The sequence below is a fragment of the Protopterus annectens genome, chromosome 8.part0 (genome assembly GCF_019279795.1).
Source record: "Protopterus annectens isolate FY-2018-M chromosome 8.part0, PAN1.0, whole genome shotgun sequence".
NCBI classification, from domain to species: domain Eukaryota; kingdom Metazoa; phylum Chordata; order Ceratodontiformes; family Protopteridae; genus Protopterus; species Protopterus annectens.
In genome coordinates this window covers 721272463-721295911 of record NC_056741.1, presented here as the reverse complement: position 1 = coordinate 721295911, position 23449 = coordinate 721272463, and the positions used below count along the sequence as shown (strand labels likewise).

The following is a 23449-nucleotide window of genomic DNA, read 5'->3' as shown; positions in this document are numbered from 1 at the left end:
CTAGCTCACCCAGAAACTGCAATTTTCAGTTTTAGCAAAGACAGAAAGCCACGTGGACAAGGTATAGACACAGTTTCTAGGAGGTATCCATGAACACTACCAAAACAGCCAATGTGTTGTACCTGTTATGTCAAATCTGTTGATTTGACGAATTTTCATTTGCTTGCTTAAAGTAGGTTTCTTAGCACACTCCAGAAAGAATGCTTTGTATTACATTAGCTGGGCAAAATGTAAAAAAAAAAAAAATGCATATGAAAAAGAGACCTGTAAAATTACACGGTAGCCATCTGTCAGATTTCTTACTTAATGGGTATTTTCAGAATGTAATAATCCCGTCCCACTGATTCCTCCTCCAAAACTAACACACACACACACTTTTAGCAGCATTGTAACTAACAGTGTTTCTGATCTTTTAGCTAAACTGTGAAATATGTCAAAAAAATACAAATGACACAGCTGTGCAATGTGGCCACTGCATTCACTTCCTTAACAAAAAATATGACAGTCCAAGAATAAAAAAAAAATATATATATAGCTGGTTCTGCTTAAATCTTTCGCAGTCGTCAATCCCCACTGTTGCTTCCCTTAGAGACCACACAGGTTTCCAAACCAACGTTTAGTACATTAAATAAAATATCCGTTAAGAACTAAGCTCAGATAAAGCTGCAGAATGTTATTTGTAGAGATGCATCTCCTGGCACAAACAGAAAGTTCAATTTATACATTTCTAGACCTCTAAACCTGTGCAAATGCAGTTACTGTAACCCAAAAGATCTCCTGGAGGGTAAATATTTTTTTCTACATACATACTGAACAATACAGAACAAAATGCTTACAGGGCTACACGTTTGATTATAGCTTAGACACAGTTGTGCCGTCATCTCTCTCAAATAGTGTGGCTTTAAAGGAAGGACAAAAAAAAAAAAAAAAACAAACATTTAACACTGTAGAGTTGCAACATAATTTAGCTGTAATCCTCCTGAGGAAACAAAACTAAGAGGCACTTCTTGGTCCACCTCACTGAATGGCAACCGATTCTTATCAAATGAAAACAAAACTTCCTAAGCAGATGTACAGAAGCAGCAACCAGAAGCATCACTGCAAAACAGAAAAGTATGCAAACATTTACAAGCCTCTCTCGGTCAAGGCCTCAAGGGAGACACTTAAATTCTGTTATCTGCCACATGTACTACTCCTTTCCAAAACACAGTATCTTCCTGTATTCTTCAGATCTGTTTATACCAGCCATATCCATGTTTAAAAATAACATTCTTGTACTTCTGCATCTCTAAGGGTCTTAAATTCTTCAGTTTGTTGACAATAATATATGGGTGGAAACAAAATTGAAATCAGTTTGCTAAAAAACACCTCCTGTGGCTAACTGTCTTCGGGATTTTATTCCTTGCTTTGGATGAAGCCATCAGTGCAAAACAACAAAAAAGTAATCTGACTTCTTGAATCAGCAGGCAAACTTCATCTGTCAAGACAGTTGTCTTGTTTTACATAAGGCAGACAGCACAGTCATTAGAACTTTAACATGTGTACTGCAAGTACCTGGTATGCTGAGCATCCGTATAGGCACTCAGTACTGTAAGTGTTGGGTAGCCAGAAAGTCTGTGACAACCCAAACTATGATAATGTGTACCTACTTCTTCTTTCGGTTTTTCCCAGTTAGGGGTCGCCACAGCGGATCACCTGTCCGCTCATGATTGGCAGTGGAGTTTTACGGTGTTGAGTTGCAAGCCCGGCACCCAACCTTCCACAGAAGGCACATGCACACACTCACATCTAGGGCCAATTTAGAGTGTCCAATCCACCTACAGCATGTCTTTGGGAGAATGTGGGAGAGCACCCGGAGGAAACGAAACCCACATGGACATGATGGACAGACTCTGGCAGCAGAAGGCACCCCAGCCGAGGATCGAACTGGAGAACCTCTTGCTGTGAGGCACCACTGTGGCCACCCATTCTGAGTCAAAAGTCTCCTTTCTTGTCAGATGTGGTATTCTCAAAGGCTGATTTGCACATTCTCACTGTGCTGATACCTGCATAGTTAAAACCCTACCTTTCTTGTCAGATATGGTATTTTCAAAGGCTGATTTGCACATTCTCACTGTGCTGATACCTGCATGGTTAAAACACTACCTTTCTTGTCAGATATGGTATTTCAAAGGCTGATTTGCACATTCGCACTGTGCTGATATCTGCATGGTTAAAACACTACCTTTCTTGTCAGATTGTCAGATATGGTATTTTCAAAGGTGATTTGCACATTCTCACTGTGCTGATACCTGCACGGTAAAACACTACCTTTCTTGTCAGGTATGGTATTTTCAATGCATGTTGCAGCACCTGAAACTTTCACTCTAGCTGACATTAAGTTGCCTTGAAGTTAATCAAGCCTGGTGGTACAGGGGCGCAGCTCCTTGCACAGGGGTTTAGAAGGCTCTGGCACAGAAAAAAAAAAAAAAAAAAACATTTGCTGTGACTATGAGATTTTGGTGGCATCTGTCAATCCTGTGGTTACTGGCACATCAGGTGTTCACAAACTCTTTGCCAATGGATAGTTATGTACTCAGGGTCCACTCCATTTTGAAATAAAGAATACAGGAAAACAATAAATAAATTACTCAGGCAACTTATTGACAAGATAAGACGAAATATTCAGCCAATATAAGCCCTTTCTAACCATCTTGAACTTACCTTGAACCAGAAGCATGACTAATGCTGCAAATCAGCAAGCAATCCTGCTGCTTGATGTGAAGCCAAGTAGAATGACTGATGCATTAGGAAAATCACGTGCAACACTGAGGTGTCACAAACGTGACCTCACTTTTACCAACAAAATCAAGAGGCAGTGACATTTTTACCCACCTCAGTCAACTGAACAGAAGAGTACGCTCTCAGAAAAGGTTTTTTTATTGTGAGGAGTGTGTACTGGTTTATATATAAAATAAGATAAAATATTTCCCAGAAAGAGTAATTTGTGAACCATTTTATTTTTAGGCATAATTTTCCATTTTCCAGTCACCTACAACTAATGAAATTAGGTGCAACCAGTCAGCAAATGTTATTTGGGGGCAACACGTGTGTCTGTCTGTTGAAAGAAAAAAATACTTTCTGGAATACACAATTATTCAGTCTTTTACTTTAGACTGGCTTTTTGTGAGTAATAGGAATTCTAACAAGGTGCACCTTAACTGAAATTGCTCTAAGAAGTATGTGTGCTTGAGACAAGAATACTTCAATAAAAATAATGTTTGCAGTTATGGTTTTAAACAAATCCTGTTCTTTTTCTCCACAGTTAGAGAAGGTTTATCCTGTCAGAAAGGAGTAATTCTAGACAGCAGTCTGTACATGAGACAAAAAGAAATATATCCCAGAAAAATATGTACTTCAGTTTCACAGGATACTGTTTCTGTCACTTGAACAGTCAGAATATATTGGCCTTTTTAAAAGGGGATTCATTGTTAAGGTACATACATGGCACTTCCAGGCCCATAAGAACACCAAATAATTAATTTCTTATTAATATAAGGAGGTCAGTAATGATAGCAATTAATTTCTCTCCTACTTAAAGCAGTCAGGCTGATGAGAAGACCAACTTGTTTTGTTTTTCTATATACCACCGATGATAAAGGAAATTCAATTTTCTTATATGATAGAAGGCATAGAGAATCGGAAGGGAGGGGGGGGGGTCTCAGCAGCACAGTATATTTTCTTGAATGGAAAGCATAGAATTGCCAACTGCAAGTCAAACCCATTTCTATCAATGTTAATCTTTTGTCAGGTCACAAGTAAATCTGGATTCCTGAATACAATGTGATTACTACAACTTCTAAATAAAAATCTTTCCAAAGAGTCAACTGTTTCCAAAATGAAAAAAAAGATAATCACAGAGAACATAGACACATCTCCATTGTATAAGCTCCTCTCCTTTTAAAATACAATATTGGATTCAAACAGGACATAAAAGCGGTCTTAGTCTTCCTTAAAGACCTTTGTTATCTTCATAACTTCAACACAGACACAGCCCAATGTGGAAAGATATGTCAGAATTTACTTATGTTGGGAAAAACACAGAAAACATAACAGCACAGCATAACATTTCAGTCCCAGTTGGCAGGAACTACACCTGTAAGCAATCAACTCTTTACTGAGAAGGCCAAGCCAAAGCAAATTACAATAAACACACAATTAAATCCGTTGGAGTCTCTTTCCAAGAATGGCTATGTTCATTTTGCTGTCCTCTGACTCCAGCCTCAAGCTTTCCAGCAGGTACAAGAAATCGAAACATAATCTGGTGTTGTAGTAAGAAGAGCAAGGCTAATACTAACTTAGCACTTCAGAGAATCATCACAGGCAGCATAACAGAGCAACTCACCTGTCAAGAGAGCTGCCACAGAATGACAATTTTGTAGTGTTCAAGGACCCTCAAAAACTACAAGAGAGCATCCTTGTAACATTTGATAAAAAGCAAGATTACAGTCTAAAGATAAAGCTAGATGCTGTTTATCAGTGTAACTGCAAACTGGGGGAGTAAAAGTCTATGATCAAATACAGAAAAAATAATAGTGAAAAAACACTTGTCTCTCATAATAGGGATATATCAATGTTTCATGACTTTATTATATCCAAACATATAACAATACTCACTAACAAAAGAACATAAAGGCAACTGAACCAGTTACAAAGGCATGCAAGCTTAACGTTTCTGAAAACAAGCAAAATCATTCTATAATGACCCCAATCTTTCTGACAGGGACTTCCACACATTAATTCCATCAAAAGTACAGGAAAAAAGATTTTGTTATGCTTGCCCTGACATGCTTCAAATTTATTAATAAGTAATGTTTCCCAGGGACTATGATGGAGTATCAAAAACTGCTACTATCCAAACGGCACTTAGTAGAGGCACAGGCTGTACCATGTGTCTTATCATGGATAACCTTTCTTTTAGGTTAATCCAAGTCCGTCAGTGTGGCTGTCAGTTTGGAACACTTGTTCCTATTAGGAGGGCAAAACTTCAATATTTGAAAATGTACACAGCTTTGTGTGTTAGCATTAAATTAATTGGCTTTAGGGGGTATTGGGGTGTGTTTGTTATTTTGTTTGAGGGCTTTCAATAAAACAAAGTTTTGTAAGCTGTGACATAGGCTCAAATGGATATGACAAGAAACAACTGTATAAAAGATCTACCTGCCAAACAGTGTATACATATAGCACTGAAAGTAGACACTTAAAGCTGTTACACATAAAACGTGGGAATAATAACTTTTTACCACAATGATGCTTTCTTTAATGTCCTTAAATTTCAATGGTCTCTCAGATAAATACAAAGAAGAATGAGCAGTAAACTGCATTAAAAAGTGTACAGTGCAAACAGGTATGCTACAGGATATTCATTTGGAAAGAATTGAACGTGGCTTTGATAAAGAAAGGTTTTCAAGATAGTTACTAAGTGGAATACCTGGGACAAAGGAAAACAGGAGTACTTATTTTAATTGCAAGAGGAGCTCAGACAGTGATAAAAGAGGATAAAAAACATAATAATGTTAGATGTGTAGTACGAAGGGACTACTGGCAAGGGAGGATGATTACACTGGCACGTACTTATATTCCACCTAAAACTGCTATAATGGAGTTTAAGAAAATTCTGGGAGAAATAATCAGCTTTCAGCAACGAATATTACATATAGGTGGGTACTGGGATTGGTTTCTAGCAGTGGAGATGTGTCTGGGGACCCCAAAAGGGAAAGTATAACAAAGGAGGGTACATTTTTGAAGAAAGTTAGGAACATTTTTGGCATGGAAGGTATGAATTCAGTACTAGGAGTTCAGAGCGAATTTACACATTATTCCCCAAGATACAAAAACTGGGCTAGGCTACACAGAATATGCATTTAACAGGAACGTGTGCATTTAATTGAAAGTCTTGATATGCACCTAATAACCATTTCAGATCATGTGTCGATAATAACTAAAATAAAAACACAGGATAATGAAATAAAAATGAGGCATTGATGCTTTCCCGCATATCTGTTTAAAATAGAGGAATTTAAAGAATGTGTGGTAGAAGTTATTCAGGAGCTATTAGACACGACTGAAATTTATTCTGAAAATATAGCTAGGGAGTGGGATAAAATTAAAGTGGAGTTTAAACACAGGGTAGGAATAAAAGAGAGAGATATTGTTAAGAAGTAACAATAATTATTTAGATGGACTGACAAATGTTAAAATATTGCAGAATTGGGGAATCTCACAAAACAAGAGAAACACCTGCAGAATGCTAAACAGAAAATAAGGGATTACCTTGATAATATGCATGAGTTTAGAAAGATTGATGTTAAGCAACTGTTTTTTGATAATAACTCTATAGCACAAAACTTTTAGCACAATGACTTGCGCAACTGAAAGAAAGCTTGTATAAAGCAGAGAAATATGGAAATCAAGAAAAGGTACAAATGGAAATGTTTATGGCATAATTAAATATGCCAAGGTTAGAGGTAGATGACACTCAATTACTAACAGTTAGGATAGGAGGAGATGAGATAAAACTGCTAATATATAACCAATCCACAGGAAAATCCTCAGGATTATATGGTATTCCTATGGAAGTTTGGAAGCTAAGAGGGAAAAAACTGATAAAGATCTAGAAGGTTTTGTTTAACAATACTTTAAGAGGAGAAGTACCAACATCCCAGAAGAAAGAGGTGGTGGATGTAATACCTAAAGAGGGTAAAGACCCATTAGATCCAGCTTCATACAGACTCATTTCAATACTAAACCATAATTAAAAAGTGTTTACGTCTATAATGGCTAAAAGAATAGCAGACATGATGCCAAAATTGATAGATATGGATCAATGTTGCTTTGTGGAGGGAAAGCAAACATTTGACAACATTAACAGAACATTGATGAGCCAGAGGGAAGCAGAATGTAAGAAAATGCCACTGTTGTTGGTAGGTTTTGATGCAGAGAGAGCATTTGACAGAGTAAGCTGGGACTTAATGAGCAGGGAAATGGAAGCATTTAAATCCCCCTGATAAAATTCTAAGGTTGATTAGGAGGATATATGAGGTATTAGAGGCAAAAATTAAATTAGGTGGGTTCCTCTCTGAAAATTTCTGCTTGAGCAGAGGAACCAGGCAGGGGTGTACGCTCTTCCTTTGTTATTTGCATTATATTTAGAACCACTGGCAAAGAAAATAAGGGACTCAGAAATTCAAGGATATAACTAGTATGGTAGTCAAGAAAAGCTGTCTCTATTTGCAGATGATATTATTTTATACCTGACAAAATCAGTGTTGTGAAACATTTTGACAGTTTCAAATCTTTTTATTAATTTATTTATTTATTTTCACATTTGTTGACCATGTTAGTCTGATGGTGCTGAAAGCCCTTTTTCAGTGGAGGCCCGAGGAGAAAAGCTCCAGAGTTACTCAAATACTACAGTATACAATTTAGTATATGTGACGATCCATCACTGGACCAGTAATCAAGTACCCTCAATCTTCACCACTGGCATCAGTGGGGATGTACATTGGAAGGACGACAAGTACACACACACAGTATTTCCAGACACTGCTTCTGCATCAAGTGCAATTTCTCTTAAGAGAACACAGAGACCACAGTCAGTCCATCCTGGGCTTGTTTCTCCTTCTTTCTCCAGATTTCCAGTAAGACTCCCCACTGGCACAGCTATAGAGCTGAGATCTCAGCTGAATGGTTAAGCCAAGTCCTCCAGCACCCTCTCTGTCCAACCAGTGTTTCATGTCCCTGCCCAAGTAGCCGACACATACTCTGAGGTTTGATTTACACACACACACACACACACACACACACACACACACACACACACACACACACACACACACACCTGGGAATGACTGGACAGGTTTACTAGCTATGCCCATTTTTGCCCAGACTACAAGTTAGTTGTCACTGCCACCAGCGAACTCTTATCAGTTACTTTAAGGCCCTTAACAAAGGCTACCCAATCTTACTGTGTATTAATGCAAATGTAGTTTGACCAAGAGCAAGGCTATTCAGAGTGGCCCACAGTGTCACCAAATAAATATCCAAGTACTCTCAAAACTTAAATATGTCTCACAAAGATCAGCTACAATGAAAGGTTTAAATACATTTAATAATAAATAATAAAAGAGCAAGAAAATACTTGGCATATATTCACAGTGACATCAGAGTTTAAAACCACAGGAAGTATTTAAAACAAAATTGCAGGACAGTCTCACATAAATAAAGAAAAACATTAAACTACGTTTCACTATATTCATGACTGAATCTAACAGAATTACTATACCCTAGTTAACTTACAGAACAAGGCAGATGTGGCCAATGGATCTTCTAGTTGTTGTCAGGTCCAAGACAGAATGCCGTGTCTCTCTCTCTCTCAGAAACTTCTTAAATTTATAACTAAAATATTACTGCTGGGATAGCTTGCAGAATTACATCATTTTTTGTCATCTGACTCTATCCCAGGTAAAACCCCCACTGCTGGAAGCTAGCAGTATTTAGCATCTACCTGTGAAAATACAGAGACCTCAGATCTTTGGCACATGGTGGAAGTCATAAAACAATTACCTTCCCTTATGTTTTCAAAACTAGTAATTAGTTCACTTTAAAGACAATACAGAAACCCCCCTAGCACAGACATTCTTGTCTCTAGCTGCCATAAATTAATTTCAGCTATTTTTCTGAAGTTAAACTTCTGTATTCCAGTTTCTACTGTTAAATATACATACACTTAAACAGTTACAATAGTGCATGCACATTTCTATTCTCTTCAAGCAGGGCATGCTTTGGTTGCATTTTAAGCACAAACAGTTTATAAAATCTTTTCAACACATATATCTGTACAAACCTGGTTTGATATATACATGGCATGCGGTTCTAATACATTTGTAACACAATCATCTTATATGAATCATGTTGATATTCATATAAGACATATAATTTACAAAATTCCAGATAGCTGTGCTGGCAGTATCTCCTTTTGTCACAGTATAAAAAAATGTAATACAGTAAAGTTAGATGGAATGAAGCATGAACAGATATAAATTCAGACAAACTATTTACAAATTAGTACATATAGTACAGGTAAAATGCATCAAAAATCAGTGAAAAACAAATCTATATACAAAGAAGTCAGGAAAACAATGTTCAATGGCGAGTTAGTAATTATAGTATGGGTGAATACATCACAATAGTATATAAAAACAGCACTATATACAAAGAAGTATGCAAAAAATAATCAACAGTGAAAGGAAGATTCCCAGGCAATAAAGAAAGTGGGAGTGCAGTACTGGTTTAGTATATAAAAGAGATGGGGGAGTTAGAAAGATAGAGCGGAGGGGAGTACAATCTTTTTGGCACAGAAAATGAATGAAGCTAAAACAAAAGCAACAGCTGCAAATTATCTACCTACACATGAACTAGTTCAACACTATCCATATTTATGAGGACATAATAAAACGAAGTAGTTAGGAGTATGGATTAAAAATGATTCCGGTGTGGCAGCTAAGGATATGTGGGAAGAGACTAAACAAAAGATAATACAAAAACTGGGAAACTGGAAGCTCTGTTATACAGATATGGATAGTAAGATATGAGCAGTTAAAATGCTTTAGTCCCTTTAGTCTTATATAAAAGGTCAGGCATATTTTTATCATCCAGAGAAGTTGTGGATAGCAATTAATAAAGATCTGAAGGATTTTATCTGGGAGGGAAAGACGGCAAGAGTCAAATGGTATAAGCTGAATCTTCCAACAGAACAAAGCAGAATGGAATTGCCTGATTGAAGGGGGTATTTCAGAGATAGACAGTTAAGGTTCCTATACATAGCATAAGCAGAAATCTATAATTAAAGTGGAAAGGGATGATGATGAAACAAGGGAGACATTTAAGAAACAAGGAGGGACTGGTATTTTGGACACAGATCTTTAAGGAGAATAACAATAATCATACATAATACTACATTCATAAAGTATCAGAAAGAATTCTAAGAACTAAACCAACATGGGAATGAGAGAAAGGAGATTCTGCAGATAGGGATGACTGCGATTAGGGATACAGACAATAGGGGGCTAGAACTTATTGGAGAAAACTGGCAAAGGAACCAAGGTATTGAGACCAAATAACTAGACAGGGAAAGGTAATAGAAGGTGAAGACGCCAAGAATTTATTTGGACTGCAAGTTAGAGATTGCCTTCCCTGTCAAGGAGCGATATCTAGTATAGGCAAAGAGAAAGAAATAGGGGGTTCCTGTAGGAAAGACCAGCACTGGTAGAGTTTTTAGCAGAATCTAGAAGAGAAGCTGTTGTTAAAAAAGGTATAATTAGTAGAGCATATACAATATTGCATGATAACTATAAGAATCAATCAGAGAAGTTAGAAAGGATTGAGAAGAGAGCTTGGATAAATGATTCACAAAGAAACAGTTGGGGATATATGTATGTCTCCCAAATATGCAACAAAATCTAGAAGATTCAGGATTTTTGCTTGGAATTGTTGACACAGGTATTTTTATATCCTAAGTAGACTCCAGAGAATTTTTCCTCAGGTAGACAGCAAATGTTGGAGGTGTGATGGGGAAGAAAGCAGTAACTGGCAACATAATTTCTGGGAGTGCAATGAGTTGGCAGACTTTAAAGATTCCCTGCAGACTACTCTATCAGAGATACTGGGTGAGCAAACTAGTGGGGAAATTACTTTTCTGATATGATATGGAATCGGAATTGCCTAGACATTGTAAGGCCTTGTTGAGTCTAATTATGCTGGCTGTCTAAAAAGGAATTACTAGAAAATGGAAATCAAACCAATGGAATTTTAAACCAAATGTTCTAGAAGTAGTGTATACAGAAACAGTTATAAAACAACTGGAACTGGGATCTTTAGAAAAGGGTAGGAATAAATTATATAGAAAAAATAGGAATTGTGGGAACATTACATACAGGGGAGGAATGAAGTTTAAAAGAAGGCAGGATTTGAATGAGCTATGTAATGTTTGACTGACAATGACTGGGTACATTATAAGTGATGCATAATGTTTGCAACTAAAATTATGTCAGTACTGTTTATGATGTATAATGCTTGCAATTAAGATGATGTCAATATGGTTTGTTTTCATTTATACACATGTATGATTGCCTATGTCATAAGTGATAATTTAATAGAGATGTTTCTTGTTTAAAAAATTGCTACTACTGCCTAGAATGCGAAGTAACATTACATGTAGAAAATTATATTTTAGGGTATTCAGTATAATGTTAGACATGAGAGTAAAACAAAGGCTGTGTTTCCAAGTTTTTTTTTTTTTGCTTTATTCTTCCACTCAGTGCCAAAATTCAGGATGTCTTGTTGTTGCCTTGGCCTAAGGGCCTCCTATATGCCACCATCATTAACTCTAATGTTGTTGTTGTTTGTCTTTCGGCTTTTCCCGGTTAATTCTAGTAATGATGTTTATTCTCAAGACCAGGCATCGAAGGCCAAGGTGCTCCTGGCAGCTCCTTACTGGCCCAAACAGATGAGGTTTCCAATCCTTCTGTAGTTTCCCTTGCCTGCTCTGTTCCAACTCCCCCTTCACAGATACCTCTTGATACACCCAACCCTCTAATGCTTTTCTGCTGTCTGCTTGATTGATCCAGTTCCACTACTACTTAGGTCAAAGTCACACTTTTCAGACAGAGTGGTGTCTCATTTCTTATGCAAAAGCAAGCAAAAAAAGGAAATTAGAAGGACAAATGATAAAAGATTATCTGTGGTATTTGTTTCATCTGGTCCCTTTTATGTCAAACTTAATAATTCAAGCCTAATTCAGTAAATGGGCTCAGTGCTTTTAGCCTACCCCATTTGTGTGTACCCTATCATTTTTTTTATATTAAGTAGGAAGATGCAAGAGGCTTTAACTCCTTCATGGGGATGGAGTCTTGCTCTTCACTTAAACAACCATGTATTTATAAGCCCATTTCCTGAAATCAGGCTCAAATAATTGGATTTCACTGAAAACAGACACTGTGAGAAGCACTATATCCTTCTCTACTTGGGCTGAAACCTAAAGTGAAAAAACATTTTTAACCCCTATTGTTGTAGTACCTTTGAGAGATATTTGATTTCAGCCTTGGGTATTCCTCTGTCAGGATCTATATGGTGGACATTTTCATTGTCTGTGGTGAGGCCCTGAGTCTGTGGCCTCTGTCATGTCACTGGTGACTAAGACTTATTTAAATTAGTCTGTTCACTTGCCAATTTCCTTTTTGAAGGAGAGTATGTCCTTCATTATGTGATGTGTACAGATTGCTCAAGTACTCTGTTAGAGCAGAGCCCTACGAAAAGATGACCAGTTGTTGTTTCCTTTACAAAGGGACACAAGAGTTGAAAGGTCACCAAACAATGCCTAAGTGGATTTCCGTTTGCGTTGCATTTTTATCACATGTACGTGTGTACATGTGTGCATGCCTGCACGTGTGTGTGTGTAAGTGTGCATGCGTATGTTTGTAAGTGTGTGAGCGTGTGTGTGTGTGTGTGTGTGTGTGTGTGTGTGTGTGTGGATGATTGTAGTGTGGAGGAGGGGTTAGTTAGGGGATCCATAGAGTAGGAGTCCTTTGATGTGTTTATGGGTGAATGAGTGCGTGTGTCTTTGAGTGCAATGGGGGTTCTGTTGACTGCATATGCATGTGCATGTGTGTGTGGGGGGTGTCAGTAAGTCTGTATAAAAATGGCTGCATGTATGTGAGAAAGTGAATGAGAGGAGTGCCTCTGACAATGAGATGCATAGGTTGGCAGTGGTAATTACCACCTAAAAGTTCTATTTAGCACTAGTGGTAATTACTCCAAATTCAGAGAGATAAAGATTAGTCATTAAAGAGGTCTTACTTGTTCTGACTAATCTTGTCTCTGAATCGCATTTACCGTGATCTCTTGACCTGCAACTTTTGGCAATTGCAGTTTACATTCATATAGGGGATTCTTTGAGAATTCTAGAGTTTGGTCTTCCACAAGCACTTTTACAAAAGCACTGCAGTTGAAATTAACCTCTGGTTGAGGTCTTGTTTGGTGTACAGTGATCAAGAGTAATTACCCAAGAGGAGTAAGAGAAGGACTTTTTTTTGTCAGTTGCTGCAGCTGGAGTAATGTATCAGGTAAGATTATGGGTACTTTTCCATAATGCTAGGTCTATGACTAGAGCTTTTTGTATGTGCAAGCCATTACCCACTCATCTCCTTGCTTTGTTTCTTTGCTTATTTTTCTTTTGCTTTGGCTGAACCAAAGAGATTGGAAGAAGTGGTGCATTGTGTGACAGAGGAAACATTAGCAGTCTTGAAAAGCTCTGTTGAGCATTCTTTATGCATCAAAACTACATGGAGCACACAGCACTGGTAAGGGAACCTTAGAATTTGCAGACTAGGTACTGCAGAGTTTAAAAAGAGAGAGACACTACCAGACTCTCATAGCTTCTCTGCACACAGGATAAGAACTTTCCTCCCAGTTTATTGATATGCAATAATAATGCCATATTGTCCAGCTGAATAAAAATGTGACCCTGTAGGAGATATCCCTGCAAGGCTACTAAAGAATGAACTGCTGTTATCTCCAAGATAGTTTACAGGCAATACAGATTATTGTCTGGCCCACAGAGCATGTGCTGTGTGCTCCATGTTGTGCCCCCATCATAAAGTTTACATGTGTGGTCAGCCATGCTTCCTAGAAGATTGGTGGAAAAGCCATATCAAGGTATTGGCTGCCGATCTGCTTACTGATTGATCGCTTCCAGCAGGAACAGTTAGGACTATACCAGACTGTAAAGGATTACACAGGGTGTGTACATATGGCATTTGGTGTTTTTTTTAAGCAAAACATTCGGTGTGTACATGTGAAACTATAAAAACTAAAAACATAAGGTGTAAATCATTGCTTACATAACCTTATAGTACACAATATATGTACTTGTATATATCAATATTTATAATGTATGATCTATTGTATACATAACATTCTGGAACTCATTTTCATTCTTGAAATTCTCAGTTTGTTTTAGCAAATTACTGCATTCCTTTATTAACTTGAAGCATAACATGACCATGCATGTTCTGTTATTTCCTCAAAAACAAATGTGACTCTATATCTACTACCTTTTGTTATGTTACTGTTGTATGATTTGTATACTGCATCTGCCACTAGCAAACCTAATTCCCTGAAAGACAGGCTGGCCAGTGAAAGGGGCAAATAATGAACAGCATGAATCAGCGATAGGATATCTTACAGTATGTCTAGGACTACAAGCACCGGATAGCTCCTTTGATACCAGGATCTACCTATAAAATTCAAATATCAGATGAGCGAGCTGTAACTCTGCATCATTCAATATGAACCACAAACACTGAAATAAGTGGAAAAGAAAATCTCTGTACTTGAAGAGACCATCACTGTTGGCCATTTGTAAGAAGCTGCCAGATAAGGCAATACTTTGGTACCCCTGTAGACAAAAATGGATTACTGATACGCACTCTGAAAAACACCCCTAAAGCAGCTGTAAGATTGGAGAAAAAACTGCAAAAGTGACAGCAACTAACTTCCATATCAAAATAAAGGAGCCTACTTGACTATCTTTGCGTGCAGGTGCAGAGAGCACATCCATTCTCCTTGGGATAGACATAGAGCTGCTAGGATGGTATTCCCACTATCGACTGCATTACATGTAACCCAGACCGGACGCATGCTAAACATGATAGTGGTAGATAACTACCCCTTAAGAGACTATGATTCATTCTCTCCACATAATGCTATATTTCATCAGCTATGGCTTTCTGAAGATAAACTATATTAGGTCATACATAAAAAATGGTGGAGGGTACTTCCTAGATGTCTGCACAATAGTCAACAGGCTGACTTCAGTCCTCCTAGTGTGAAAACAGAAATTGCGAATAAAGGGTCACTGACATGGTCAGTCTGGGTAAAACTCATTTACGAGATAGTAAGTACACTGCCTGAATGCCAGCAAATAAGACATTTGGAGAACCCGAGAGAAAACCAATCAGAAAGGAAAAGAGAAAACTCTGGTTGGGAAAATCTTGCTTTTCAGCAAAAAGCAGGTAAAATTTCAGCTTTAGTACAGGACATGGCTTCTAGTAATTTAGAGGAAAAAATAAATCAAATGCATTCAGAGGTGTTTAAAATAAATGAAACACTGAAAGAATATGAGGTTGAACAAAAGGCAGGAAAAAGAATATTTAATCAACTTTTCAGCTAAACTAATAAAACTGCAAACATCAGACTTTTCAATGGAGAACAGTCTGACTGAACATAAGGCTTCTCAAGAAGACCTGCAGCAAAATGCAACAGAGTTAGAAAACAGAGCATGCAGAAAACCTGACATTTTCTGCTGTAACTAAGAAACTGGAAGGAACAGCGTACATTAATTTTATGACAGTACAAATAAACTGTGCTGGTGTTCCACAGAATGATGTAACTGTGGTGCCACATCATCACATGAATGCTGCAAATCTGGTCATGAGAAAGCTACCAAGACCTATAATAGTAAAGATGCAATCAAACCAGCAGAACCAGCAGAAAGAGTTGCTCTTGACAAAACAAACTCAGAAAGGAAATGTTTTAAAAACTGGAGACAGCAGAGTGTTTGTGGAAAATGTTTACTCACTATACATCAGGCAGAAGAAAAACAAATTTATTCTAGCAATCAGAGTATGCCAAAAGGTAAGTCTGAGATTCAATGTGTTCCTCCCAGCTGCTTTTAGAATTTTTTTCCCCTGGAAGATCAACATCTTTTTTTAAATACCCTTATTGAATTATCATCTGTGACACAGCCACGCTTACATTTATGTAAAAGTAATCAAACCATATAAAACATTACACATCACATATATTTTCTGTACACTATAATTAAACCAGTATTACATAAACTGTTCAGTTCCTGCCTTCTCTTAAACCTCATTATTCCTCCAAAACATTTTCTGCATGTATTGTTCCCACAATTTCCATTTTTTCCTAGGTAATTTACTCCTACTTTTACTAAAGATCCCACTTCCTCTGTGTTGCAATATTCACTACTTCAAGTGTGGTTGGTTTAGGCTTTTATTTCCATTTTTTATTAACTGCTTTTTTGGCAGCAACGAGAATTAGACTTAACAAGGACTCATTGTCTCTAGGCAAATTCAAAAACTGTATCCAACCTCAAAAAATAATTTCCTTAGTTCCACTCATTTGCCCACCCACTATTCCTGAAAGAGTGTTCTGCAAGCAATTTTTAAAGTTTTCCAACTCATCATCTCTGAGAACACATGCTCCCAGGTAACTCTTTCTTCCTTATTACACCTCCAACATTTGCCATCTTCCCAAAGAAAAAAAATCTTTGGAGTCTGCTTGGGATGTAAAAGAATCTATACAAACACTTCCAGGCAAAAATCCTAAATCTTCTTGATTTTGCTGCATATTTGGGAGTTGATCAAAGATATTTTTGATGTAGAACAGGATAAGGAGGAAATGAAAACATATATATATCTAACAAAGTGTGAGCTAGTAGGCAGAAATAGACTTTCCCTCACATTCTTCTGACACTAACGAAGTCCATATAGAGATTTTGTCATTGTGTCTTTTTCCACTGCCCCAAAAGAAACTGATTGAGAGAGACAAAAAAGCAGAGAAGCTGATTAGACATATCAGAAGTGCCTTGGACTTGAACTACAGACTACTGTACTGTACTAGACTACTATAGGAGATGATCAGGAAGAAGACCAGCAACACTGATATCAATGAATAAGCAAAAGACTATAAAGCATCAGTCCAATTTAATATAGGGATAAACATCTGAAATGTGTCTTTGCAAGAAAAAGTGGCTAAGAAAATCTGGAATTTTGTTGATCGTGTTATATTGATGTGTGAACTATAAAGTATATACCCCATTTACGTCATTAATGTTTAGAAGAACACCAAAAGGAATGAAGAAGTAAAACATTTTATCTATTATTTGTTTAAAATGTCATTATGTAAATTACATGTTATATTGTAAAGAAGTTTTGTATAGTCCACTGATTACATTAAATGTAAAATTAAGATAATATCCTCTGTTTTACAAGGGTGGATATCCAGATTAATGTCCCTTATTTAAGGTGTAGATATTTTTAAGCATATAGGCTTGAAAAATAAGAAAATGATAGAAAGGTATTGAAAATGGCAATTTTCTTGTATTTCCAAAGTTATTAGGGTTTTTGCCCATTAGCAAATGCTCTCAGCTGGAGACAAGAAGTTTGAAGGTGCAGGCAGTTAGCCACAGGAAGTCTAAAGAATGTGTTCTGAGAGAAATTTACAAAGATTATTTCATGCATCTACAACGTTGCTAGCTTTGTTTTTTGTTTTCTCATTTTTTTAGTTGGAGTTGAGTTGTTTGCACTCTTTTCTGGGACAGTGTAAGATGTACAATTAATATTTAAAGGTACAATGGCAGACAGTTCAGTGAGAAATAATGTTTGAAACTGTGGGAAGTGAATAAGTCATACAAGTACATACTTCCCCAGCAGTCTTAACACTTTAATGCATTTAATTTAACAATCCATAATTTAGCTTATTTATTTAAGCATGGGTAATCTTACTTTTAGATTAGGTAATGCAGCCATTGTTTTGGGAAAACTGCCCATACCACAATGGGTAAACTTTATTTAATGAAAATGTACAGTTTTTTGTCTTTGTTCTAAATTAAAAGGGGATGGTTCTGAAAACATATTTATTTTTTTGTTTGTACAAAAAAGTCTTAAAAATGTAACACAGACACTTTCTTACTTGTTAAAGAGAGTGGGATTTAAGGAATGGACAGTGGAAATGACTAAAGAGATATTAGGGATGATAGAAATTTCTTCAGTGGGATATAATTACATGCAGTTTAAAGCAGAGTAGAAATAAATAATTATGGGAAAGAAGTAATAGAATTACATAGAAGGGTTGACCAAGACTGAAGTATTGCAGAATAAGGGAAATCTTACAGCAGAAGAAGAACTGCACAGTGTTAAAGGGGAAATATGGTTGTATTTGGATAGCACTCAAGAGTTCAGAAAGGTTGCTATTAAGCAATTATTCTCCAGACTTTTAGCACAATAATTTAGGCAGCAGAAGGTAGAAAAGGTTGTTGCCAAACTTAGGGAGCCTATAACAATAAAAATACCCAGAGATCCTAAAGAAGAATTAGAGGCACAGACACTTGTATAAAGCAGGGGAATATGAAAACCAAGAAAAGGCACACACAAAGATATTTACGGAATATTTATTTATGCTAAGGTTAGATAAAGATAAGGCTCAACAATTAATAGCCAGGATATGAAGAGATGAGATAAAAATGGCAATATATAAATCAATCAAAAAGGAAGTTTCCAGGAACACACACTATTCTTGTGGAAGTCTGGAATTTGGGAGGGAAGATAGTGATAAACATTTAGAAGGTTTTGTTTGCTAGTATTTTAAAAGGAAGAAGGGTACTGGCACATATGAAGAAATCGGTGCTGGATGTATTACACAAAGGAAGGTAAAAACCCTTCAGACCCATATTCATACAGACCAATTTGAATTTTTTAAATCATGATTGCAAATAGTTTACGTCTAAACTAGCTAATACAATGGCAAAAGTGCTGCCAAAATTGCTAGATACTGATCAGTACGGTTTTGCAGAGAATTTTATGAGTAGGACAACTGTAGCATTTTTGGGTTAATTAACAGGATATATAAAGGGTTAGAGGCAATACAAGGTGGGAGCATTCCTCTCTGACAAACTATTTTTGAACAGAGAAACAAGGCAGATGCGTCCTTTTCCCCTTTGTCATTTGCTTTATATTAACAGCCTTTGTCAAAGAAAATTATCTGCTTTATATTTAGAGCCTATGACAAAGAAAATAAAGCACTCAAATTCAGGGATATAAATAATGTAGTAATCAAGAAAAGTTAGCTTTACTTGTAGATGACATAATGTTGCACTTGAAAAATCCAGAAAAGGACACTTCAGTGTTGTAGAACATTTTGAGACAGTTTCAAATCTTTTCAAGACATAAAAGGATATAATGGTAAACTATGTACCTACATACATTGGTTATGCAATTCCCATATTTATGGAGACATGAGGTGAAGAATTTAGTATTGCACCTACTTATGAAAGATTAAAAAGAATGCTGCTATGGCAGCTAAGGATATGTGAGACTAGACTAAACAAATGCTAATACAAAACTGAGAAACTAAGTTCTTGGTTATGGATATGAACAGAGAGATATAAGCAGTGAAAATGTTTTAGTCCCTTTAGTTTTATATACAGGTTATGCATATTTTTATCAACCGGAGGAAAAGTTGAGGACGATAAATAATTAAGATCTGAAATAATTTATTTGGGTGGGTAAGAGGGTGGTTTAGGATTATCTTATTTGAAGGAATACTTTAAAGCTATGCATTTAAGGCCCATGTACATAACAAAAGCAGAAGGTTAAAAATCAAAGTAGAATGTGATGATAATGAAATGGGGGTAGAGAAATAAGGAGAGATTAATATTTTTTTCATTAAAGAGAATAACACCACCATACAGATTATATTTATAAAGTAAAATAATGTATTCTACGAATTAAGCCAACAAAGGAAGTGAGAAAAGAGATTTTGCCAAAAGGTATGACTGCAAGGGTCTACTTCATATGACCTAAATTTCATATGATCGAAATTCATTTGACTGAGACCAAATTGCCTAAACTTCATTTGACCTAAATTTCATTTGACCTAAAAGCCATTTCACTGACAATGCACTGTAAGGCAAGTAAAAGGTATATGCTCTGTTCCCCGCTGTAGTGAGACCCTGGAGTTAAAATATACAGCTGAGGGGTGTGTGTGTGTGGGGGGGGGCACAGCCCCCCACATTAGGGTGAGTGGGGGCATAGCTCCCCATAAAGTTCAGTTGTACTGAACAATATAAAATCAAACCGCAGAATATATAATCAAACTAGGTGGGGGGATGCACCCCCCCCAACTATATATTCTAACTCCAGGGTAGCACTACAATGGGAACATGTCATATACCTTTTACTTGCCTTACAGTGCATTGTCAGTGAAATGAGTTTTAGGTCAAATGAAATTTAGGTCAAATGAAGTTTAGGTCATTTGGTCTCAGTCAAATGAATTTCGATCATATAAAATTTAGGTCATATGAAGTAGACCCGACTGCAAGTGGGGGTAAAGAAAATATGCAAGAGAGGCCTGAATTTACTGGAGAAAATTAGCAAATTAACTAAAGCATTGAGGGGAAATAACTAGAGAGGGAAAGATGCCCGAGTGAGATTAAGCAAAGCATACATTTGGAATTCTGGTTAGTCTTCCTTCTCTACCAGCGATTAATATTAGAGTATTCGCAAAGAAAAAGGGATAGGTGAGTGCTAAGTGAAACACCAGTTTTAGTAGAGTTTTTCAGTCTTGAACTGTCGCTGCTGTTATACAATGAATCATTAGTGTGATATATAAAATACTGCATGATAACTATAAGAATCAACCAGAGGCAGTTAGAACTGGGAAGAGAGACAGGAAAAACAATTTACAAAGGAACAATGGGAGAACATCTGTATAGCCACTAAGCATACAACAATTCCTGAAGGTTTAGGATTTTTGCTTAGATGCGTTTACATATGTATATTTATAACCCAAGCAAACTACAGAGAATTATTCCTCAAGCAGAAAGCATATGTTGGGGGTGTGATGGAAAGAGAGGTAATTTAGAACATTTTTTGGGAGTGCAACAAGTTGGCAGATTTTAGAAACTCACTACAGAATACTACGTCAGAAATGCTGGGAAACCAAATGGTTATAAATAAGGAAATGATTCTTTTGAGTTGGGACACGTGATCTGGATTGCCTACATAGTAAGGTCTTATCAACTTTAATACTATTGGCTGCCAAAAAACAGTTACTAGAAAATGGAACTCAAAATCTAAACTGGCTGTAACCACAGTACTGAGCATTGTAAAAGAGATAATAGAACTGGAGAAGAGATCTTATGGGAAGGGAAGGAGTACCATACACACAAACAGAGTTAGTGAGAATAATACCTGAAGAATAATGTACAGGAGGAGGAATATGTGCATGGGTCCCTCAAATTATCTATGGTATGATCCCAGTTATTCTCATTAGGGGTAATATATAATTATCGATCATGGGATAGGGTGCAGTCAATCTCTAGCCAAATGGGATAGGTTAATTTAAGCACAAAAACAGAAACTGACAAGGCTTAAAAATGGCCCACAAGGGCAGCTAGCCTAGTAGTTACCTTTGAACCCAGGAATAAGGTTCAAGGAAAGGTAGGAACTGAGCAAGTTATGTAATGCTGGAGTGAATGACCATTGTTAAAACGAAAGAAAACAATATAATGTATAATGCATGTAAACGAATAATGTTAATATGATTTGGCACACATACATTAATAGAAAAGTAAACAATGTCTTACATAAAAATTAAATAAAGATGTTAAAAAATCAGACTACTAACACCATACATGTACATATACATACAGAACATCTGTACACAGTCAGTCAACAAAAAATATCACTCCCCTGCCACTGAACCTCAGGAATGAGCACTAGCATGGGTCCTGCAGGGTGATGGCAGGAAGTGAGCAACTTATGTAACGTTGGAGTGATTGATAATTGTTAAAAGAAAATGAATATGCATAGTGCATGAAAACAATGAGAACTATCACTATCATTAGTTTATTATTAATGCATGTGTACCCCTGTCATTGGTTTTGAATTGTGTTTTAATAAAGATGCTTAAAAAACTGGGGGACATGAACCTGCACTTTCTGATGCTGTCCAGTATGCAGGATTTTTTGCCTGGAGGACAGACAGACAGCACCTTAGGAATACAGCTCCACTTCAGAGCAACAGCCTTACACAACAGGGATGTCAAAGTGTCAGGACACTCCTAAACATTCTTCATAATGTCTCTAAAAATGCCTATGTTAAAATAAACTAGAGGACTGTGCCAAAGAGCTACTGTAACCTTCTTTAATGAGATCGGACTGCCTTGGAAAGCCACCCTCTCTCCAGCATCTGTTGGTGGAATTCCCCAAATATGAAGACCTTGGAAGGAAACTAAGAGTGAGCTCCTTTATCCCCATTCACAGCCACAGATTTGAGTTCACTTCAAGTAAAGTCTCATATGCTTATTATTCACCGTGATCGTCTTTGGCTTTTTGAGCTCAGAAGATCCACAGACAGAAAAATCTAAGAATCTTTACTGTTAATATGCCGTTTTGGACTTGGGGAGTCAGGCGAAGTTTAAGCAGAGAGGCCAGCAGAAGTTGTAGGAGAGACAGGAACTGGAACATTACAAAGAATCAACAGTGAAAGTGAAAACTATGGTTTGCTCACAGGCCCTGTAAGAGGAAAAAAAATCCCTGGCATAGTTTGCCAAAGAAGCAATGTATGTTACCGTAGAACACTGTGTTGGTACAAAAAACAACAAATGTAGACCAAACACGTGAGAATTATGAGGTTGCTGCAATAATGCGATCGGTACTGACTTGTGTAGACATCAAGGAGACAAGCACTGAGTAATCAGAGGCCAAAGGTGAAGAAGATTGCAAAGCCAGCACTGGAAGAACAGATGCCTGGGTAACTGGTACTAGAGAAGACACCTGTAGTCCTATGCCAATATTGACCAGCAATGATACTGTGGAGGTCTAGCCTCTAGATTCCTGACTGCTGCAGCTATAAACCACATTTAATCTGTTGGGGTCAGGATGGGGGAACCAAAAGCCAGCTCAGAAAGGGAGGGGATGCCAAGACAGACATATGAATAGCCACTGAGGAAGATGACAAAGCAGATGCTTCAAGCCCTGCTGTTGGATTTTATGGCTGTTAGAGCAAGTAACATTAATTTAATCTCTAATTCATTCCCAAAACCTTCCTTAATATTTTAAATTTCCAAGAAGGAGCATAAACTCTAGTGATATGTCTCAAAGCTCTCAGATTCATTTTTCACCTTCCCTTATGGACAGATGCAGAAAAAGAGAAGACCACTTCATGTAATCCCAGTTGCTCATGCTCCAACATTTGAAGCTTTTGGGATTTCAGAAACATTTCTTGTGGCTTCTAGTGGTGACAGTTGATTCACTAAACTTCACACAAGTCCTACAACTCTGGCATCAAGCTCAACACCTATGCATATTAAACATGTATTTACCCACTGATGGAATTAACTTCCTGCTCTCACACTTACTGGCCAAAGCTAAGATTACATATGCATGTAAAAAGCTGTGCAAATAATAATATGAGAAAAAAAATCAACGATACCTGAAGAAACATCTACAGCAAAAGAAATCTGACTGCTAACTCACCAATTTCTTTAAAGACAGAAAAAGGAAATCTCTTACAAAAGTGACTAAATTGTTCACTTTCCTAAATTCTTA

General features: G+C 37.0%; 1 protein-coding gene across 2 annotated transcripts in view; it reads right to left on the bottom strand.

Moving 5' to 3' along the window:
• The window catches only part of IRAK1 (interleukin 1 receptor associated kinase 1), a 1465691-nt gene that overhangs the window by 1019576 nt on the left and 422666 nt on the right, over positions 1–23449 (bottom strand). The gene's annotated exons all lie outside the window — the stretch shown is intronic.